We start from the raw sequence: 7,804 nt of genomic DNA, 5'->3' as shown, positions 1-7,804 counted from the left end.
TTCAAAGGTTGTTCAAATGATTCCAAATTAATATATATCAAGCATTAAGTCATGGTCATACCATACATCAAGTCTAAAATGGAATACAAGAAAAACACAGTTTACTAGAATTTAAATCAATTTAAATCCATTTAATCTCTAGATTTGAAAACTCATTCAAATGACTCCAAATAATTATATAACAAAGATCAAGTCAAGGCCATGCCATATATCAAGTCTAAAGTGAGTTGTATGCGAACTATGATTCTTTATTAATTTCATAAATTGATATAAAACATGCATACAACTTATATTTCATACAAGGGCAAGTAAAACAACTTGGAAAGTAAATTATAACACCCCCTACCTCACAAGAGGATTGTTTCTCTTGAATCCAAGGCTAGCAAGCACAAAATGGTAAACCCTTCTGGGGTTATGAAGAGGAGGATGAGGGGAACAAAAAGTATTCCCAAGTTCAAGTTTGGAAATCAATGGAAAGCTCTCAAAAATCAAGGTCAAGGTCTAAGGCTTCAAGCTCCATCTATGGAGGCTAGGGTTTTTGGTAAGGAAGGAAATGAAATAATGAAATGAAGTGTGAATGGAGGAATTAGAAATCCTCCACTCACTATGTGATCTTATACCATGGTCAACACATACAAATCTTGGTCAATTGTACAAAAAACCTTCTTTAAAACCATAATCCCAAAGTGGCCCAAAAGTAATTTGCAAGACTAAATTGTGAGCCTACACTTGTCACAAATCCAAGGCTCCATCCCAGGCTTAATCTCAAGCTTACACTTGTCAACCATCCAAGCCAACAAGTACACCAATCCTAGGTCAACAAGTGGTTCAATCTCCACCCTCCACATGTCATGATCCAAAGCATCAAAGTGTTTCCACACTTTTCAGAAATTGCAAAAAGGTCCTTTTCGAAAATATCTTCCAAATTAAATTGTAAAATGGTCCCTAAGACGAAAAATAGTAACTTTATTAAATTACACTAAAACCCTAAAAGTTTAGAATATTACGAAAATGTTAAGCATCTATACCCTTTACAAGGAAAGTAAACACTTAGCATGCTTTCCTACAAAAGTGAAAATACACATAGCATGGTATTTAAATATCGTGGATGCATGCAAAATTGGAATCAAATCCAAACACGAAAAGTGAGGTTATGCCAACAAAGTGACAACCGAGAGAAAGACGAAAGATGAATAGTGTCGAAAAAGTGAAAATGTGGAAATGACTCGATCCTCAAAGGAAGTTGTTAATCCAAACAAAAGAACCTCGGAAACAATTTCCAAGCACTCGAGACGACACCAAATGACGAGAAACAGAATTCGGAAAAGAAAATTAAACGGAAAAAAATTTACCCGTAAAATTTTAGAAAAAGGAAAGGGAGGAAATGACCGGGTCATTAAAAAATATAAGTAGGACTTAACATTTTAGTTAATCTATTCCCTTATATAAAAATAGGTAGGACTTAACTGATAAGTTAATCCGTCCCCAAAATGCCACCGTCCCATACCGGTGCATTAAACTACACAATCCAACAATTGATGTAACGATTAAGGAAATACATCAACCAATCCAAAAATAACTATGATAATATGATATCAAGTTTATCACAAAATATGAATGACTTATTATTTATTTAAGCTTCCTATATCATATGTCATACACAAACTGAATCTTATACATGATGATATTTTTTTATACCGTCAAATAAACATTCTCCATATCCAATTCTTCCTATACATTTAATCTCAATTGCTAATCCATTTTAAAAGATTAAATCCATTCGTTTGTTTAAAACATTCAAATAACATCATTGTGATTGAGTCTATTTAAATTTATTTAAACCCAAACCTAGTCTTTATTTAATATTTAGGAATCCTAGACATGTTTCTACGTTCAATCACTCTATAGATATGAAAAATACATAAGTTAAACATGTAAAAATTCACACTAGAAATCAAATCAAAATAATGCATTTATCAATTCATAACACAAGAACAGATATGAACCAATTTCATAAACCTATGTTCTAATCCAATTAAACATGCATAATTATTTAATTTTATGTGTTTAATAAATCCTGAAATTTCCTAAGCATGTACAGAAACACGAATCAAAGGAAAGAAATAGAAGAAGAACTTGCCTTAAACTGTAATACCCCTAAAATTAAAAAGGATAAAATTAGAATTTAAATTTTATTATATGTGCATTTTTGTCTATTAATTTTGTAATTGTTGTATTTTGTTTGTTTTATTTTAAATTGTATTTTAAATGCCTTATTTGGTTAATTATTTAATTGTCTTATTTTCTTTATTTGAATTATGGTTTGTTTAGTTATCTGAGTTGTTGTATTGTTTGTTTTATTTTAAATGCCTTATTTGATTAATTATTTAATTGTCTTTAATAAGTGCTTAAGTAGAAGTTGAATTAACAGTTTTTAGTTAGGGTTTCTTGGAGCCGTCATACGAGTATTTAACGTGTATGTGACTTAAGTTTATGGGCCGACTCTAGTTTAATTAGGGTTCTGCCTTAGCTCTAGTTTAATTAGGGTTTTCTAAAGGCCTATATATATACGTGTATGAGTTTCACTAAGGGTTTTGGAAGAACCCTATTCACGGCACAGTAAAAATAAAACGTAACAGAGAGAGAGTTGAGAGAACAGAGGCAATGGTAAGAGTTACCAAGGACAAGAATAGAGAGGGTCAAAGGAGGGTTGTGGTGGATTAGATCACACCCATAGGAGGCTTGAAGGAAGTTAGTAGTTGCCGGAAACTTAGAGACGACGCAGGGATTTCATAACTGAAATCACAGGCAAGTTCTTCTCTTTCTCCTTCCCTTTGGCTTGTGTTCTGTGCACCTAGAAAGTCTCTAGGGTTTAATTGAACATTAATTGGAAATTATATGTTTAGTACATGTTATATCAATGATCTGTAGGTGTTGATATCAATTCTGTAAACCAAAATTTATGTATGCTTTCGTTTCAGCATTCTGTTCTTAAAGTATGTTAAGTTAGTTTCAATTTTAGCCTCTGTAATTGTTTCAAACTACTGTAGATAGGCCATTGGAATGATACTAGGTATTTATAAGACTAGAAAGTTTAGTATTTAAGAGAAACAAAGGAACTGGAATGACCGGAGGTGGAGCAGATAAGCTAAAACGGAGCAGAACAGGGACGGAGGCTCTCAAAGGAGGTGAGAGCCGGCTCCATGGATGTGGGAGCCTTCTCCCACACCTAAAGAGCTGGCTCTAAGACCTATAGATCCGGCTCAAGGCTCAAAAGAGCCTGCTCTTTAAAACTTAGAGCATGCTCTCTTCAATAGTGAATGTTCTGTAAACTTTTCTACGAACTGTTTGTTACTTTGGAGTATGGGAATGTTTCTGTTGATTCTAGGGTTTCACAGAAGGATTAGAAGGCTGATTTTGGGTGTTATTAAGACCTTGAATTAATTAAATTTGATAAGGCTCCAAAGTTCAGTAGAATTGTTGTTGAAAAATAGTTTTAGTTTTGTTCTTAACACATGTTAATTCGGTAGCGAATTTAATTTCTGTAGTTGATTTTAATTGTTGTTTTCAAATCATTGGGATGATCTTTGGTATTAATAAGACCTTTAGGATCAGTTTTTGAAATCAATTGAATGGTGGAAAAAGGCCGGAGAAGAAGCAGAACGGTCGAAAACGGAGAAGTAATTGAACTGAGGCTCATAGAGGAAGAGAGACGGCTCCATGGAGAGAGGAGCCGCCTCCCCCATGAGTAGAGCCTGCTCTAGAGGAAGTAGAGCAGGCTCTACCTTTAAAAGAGGCTGCTCTACCTCTAAAAGAGCCTGCTCTTTTAGGATTAGAGCAGGCTCCTTTCATTTTGCACATTCAGTCAATGTTTTTACAAACTTTTTGCTACTGTTTGGGCACTTGGGGTTCTTGAAAAATTCTAGAACTTTAATGGGGGTTTAAATAATTAATTTAACATATAATTAAGATCATAAATTGCATAAACTACCCTCGTTGTAATAATGGAATTAACAGTGCGCTAATTAACAATTTTGCGTATGGTTAACGATTGGAAAGAAATAAATTGTGTAATTTTAATTTGACAATTTAAGGTGTTATATATGTTCTAAATTAAATTTTAGATGCGTGGGGGAGTCTTTTAATTAATAAATTAGACTCGTAGCATAGTTTGTGGCTGGGTGCTTAAACAACAAAACAATATACAAGTATGCAACCTACCTTGCTATTGACGGATAAAAGGAACTGAATTGCTAGAATTAATTTTTAGCAAATTCTTGGATAATATTATGATTTTAAATCTTATTTGAATGCATGATAGAATAGTTGATTTATTAAAACTAATTTATTCATGCTTTGGATGCTTGTTGATGAACCGTTAAATAATACATGGTTTAATTTTTGGATTTAAATTGCTGAAATAATAAATATTCTTCTGCAATTGTTTGGAATGATTTCGGATTGTAGATTACTAACATGTATTTATATGTTGTAATTTATATGGTTTTGGATTTTAAATTACTGAAACTTAAAACACTTTTCTACAAGGATATGGATATTTGGTTTTGGACTGTAAATTACGTGCTTAGTATTTATATGTTGTAATTTATATGGATATGGAGGATTGTATGCACCGGTATGGGATGGTGACATACTAGGTATGGTTTAGCTCAAAACGTTAATTCATACCTTATGGATTTTAATTGGTAAACAGTTTTATCTGTTTAATCAATTATATGGATTTTATGGATTGTATGCACCGGTATGGAACGGTGTCATACTAGGGACAGACTGATTCAAAATACTCAGTCCTCCCTATTTTGGAATAAGGGTACGAATTATAAAAACATAATTCTCCTTATATTTAAGTCTGTGCAGTTGAATAAACTGAACGACTTACTGGATCTCTTATATAAGTCTGTGCGGCTGAATAAGCTGAACGACTTATTGGATTTCCTATGGATGGATATGAATGGATTTTAAATATATGTTTATGGTACCACGAGAGGAGCTTGAGTCTCAGACTCGTTGGTTAGGGTGCGTATATGCAGTGGATGCGTAGCTGGTTATAGTAGATTGAGGTGTACCCTGTTAGGTCTAGGTACTCATGCCCACCTTTGGGTGCGTTTTCATATATTGCCTTCTATTCAGGTTAAGACCCCTACCATAGTCCAGTGAATGTCCCTTAGTGTGGATATATCTATATGTATGGACTAGATAGCTATTGTTGAGATATCTAGGGTGTATCTGCGTATCGGGTTACTGTTTAGATTGTAGTTAGAGTAGAATTTGCATGTGGGCCTAACCCACTCTTATTTTTACAGGTGTTCGTTAGTTCCAGACTTAGAGCTGGATCGTGCTGAGCAGATACAGTTATTCACTCCACCGATGACCAGGGTTTTATTTCATATTTTAGACTTGGGATTCATTTCCAATCTTTTGAGTTCAGTGAGATATTTTAGGGGTCCACTAGATGGATTCCCGAGTTGTAATAGGAATGGAGAAGTAGGATGTATCAGAATCATTTTTTGTTAATTAAATTTTATTCTGAGATTTTTGGATTATTATTCTAGTTTCTTTTCAGCAATTTATTTATTTATTTATTTATTTATTTTCTTTTCTTATTTGTATTCTGTGTTCGATTATTGCTAATTGATTTGATATCCTCGGGTTATCGGGCGTGGGCCTAGCCAACCCGCATCCGGAAATTCGGGCGTATCACATAAACTTTCAGATCGAAAGTTAAATTTCTTCTTACTTGATCTTCTCTTTACAGGGTTTTTCTCCTCATTCCTTCCTTTTCCTCATTCCTTCTCTAACTCTCTCTCTCTAAAATATATCACGTGAATATTTCTAACCCCTTTTTACAACCTATAGCTATATGTTTATAGGCTAAATAAAATAACCCTAACCTTTTTTCCAATCCAAATCAACTTAAAAAATAAAATAAAATAAAATAAAATATTAAAAAGGTAAGTAAAATATGTTACGTATATAATTTATGTATATCTTTATTAAATAAATAAATTATACACATTCCATTATTTATTAATGGATTATCCAATAATACCTAAGTTACCATAATATTATAAAGTAACGTAAAACATAACACGTATCAAATCTATGTATATTTTCATTATTTAAATATAATTTATATACATCAGATTAAATATTACTACCCAAGTTACCATAAAAGTAATTAATAAATTACCAATCCATTATCCAATAATACTTAAGTTACCATAATATTATAAAGTAACTTAAAACATAACACATATCAAATCTATGTATATTTTTATTATTTAAATATAAAACATATACATCAGATTAAATATTACTACTTAAGTTACTATAAGAGTAATTAATAAATTACCCATTATTTATTAATGCATTATCCAATAATACTTAAGTTACCATAATATTATAAAGTAACTTAAAACATAACACGTATCAAATCTATGTATATTTTTATTATTTAAATATAAAATATATACATCAGATTAAATATTACCATCCAAGTTATCATAAAAGTAATTAATAAATTACTTTCCCTTTTATATATGTATATAATATATATATATATATATAGATATATACACAAAACTATCCATGGGTAATAATTCATATCCATCCAATCTCCTATCTAATTAGTCCATGGGACCCAATTGGTTGGCCCATTATTACTAACCATAACCATAAAAGAAAAATAAAATAAAATAATAAAATAAAAGAAAACATTTAATTTATAATTAATCAAAACACCATTTAAGCACATAATCTAATTAAACAATTAACACATAGACAAATACAAATAACACATAGACACATAATCAAATACTCAAGTAACACTTAATTCAATTAAACCCATAAGTAATTAGTCAAATAATCAATTAAATAATTAAAAATACAATTAAAACAAATAAATAAATACCGAGACTATCCTTTTAAAATTAGGGTTATTACATTCTTCCTTCCTAACAAAAGGAATTCCGTCCTCGGAATTTGCTCTTACTTTCTTCCATTATGCTTGGAAACTGTGAACGAAAAACATCCTCCTATTCCTAAATAGACGCAACCTTACTATGAGGGCTCCACTTAACTCCAATATACTAAGTGGTATACAAGGTTTCTCCAAGTGCCATAGAATATACGCATAAACTCTTATGCACCCAGCGCTAATAATTTAGTAATGCTAATCTAGAGGCAACTGCCTCAATTGCGAAACACAATCCTCTAAAAGTCAATATAATAAGTAAAATTGACCTTTCTTCAAAAATCGTCTTTCTTCCTACATGGAAGACAAAATGAGCAAACTACTCCCTGATAGAAAAATCTAGTATACGAGGTCGACTATTTACAACATCCCACTGCTGCCTCCAAATTGTGTGCAATCCATTACAAAGGGGAGTATTTCTCTCCAACGTATTTTTAAATGAAGTCAAAGTCTGATTGTACAACCCTTAATTTCATTTTAAACCAACAAATGAGAGGTATGCACGAGGTAATATACAAAACCTCAAACGTTGTCACCCCAACCTCATTGTGCTAACAATACCACAGACAAAAACTGAAAAGTGAAGTAAACGCTTCCAATTGTCCATGAAAACATTGGATATATGCCTCAAGTATATCCTTTATGGTCTAATTTAATCTCTTGATTAATATTTCTGTCTATAGATATGAAGCAAAACTGCTGCTCCAAAATCGTTTTAAAACTCATTCGAAATAGCACTTTGCATCCACTATAATGGACATCCACATGCTATAATATCACTATCATTGTACTATAAAACTACTATGAAGC

This window comes from Cornus florida, unplaced genomic scaffold (genome assembly GCF_030987335.1).
Source record: "Cornus florida cultivar Cherokee Brave unplaced genomic scaffold, ASM3098733v1 CherokeeBrave_3.0.0_Hap2_Chr06, whole genome shotgun sequence".
In the NCBI taxonomy this organism is placed as follows: domain Eukaryota; kingdom Viridiplantae; phylum Streptophyta; class Magnoliopsida; order Cornales; family Cornaceae; genus Cornus; species Cornus florida.
The sequence above is the reverse complement of the archived record's forward strand: the minus strand, read 5'-3'. Positions refer to the sequence as shown.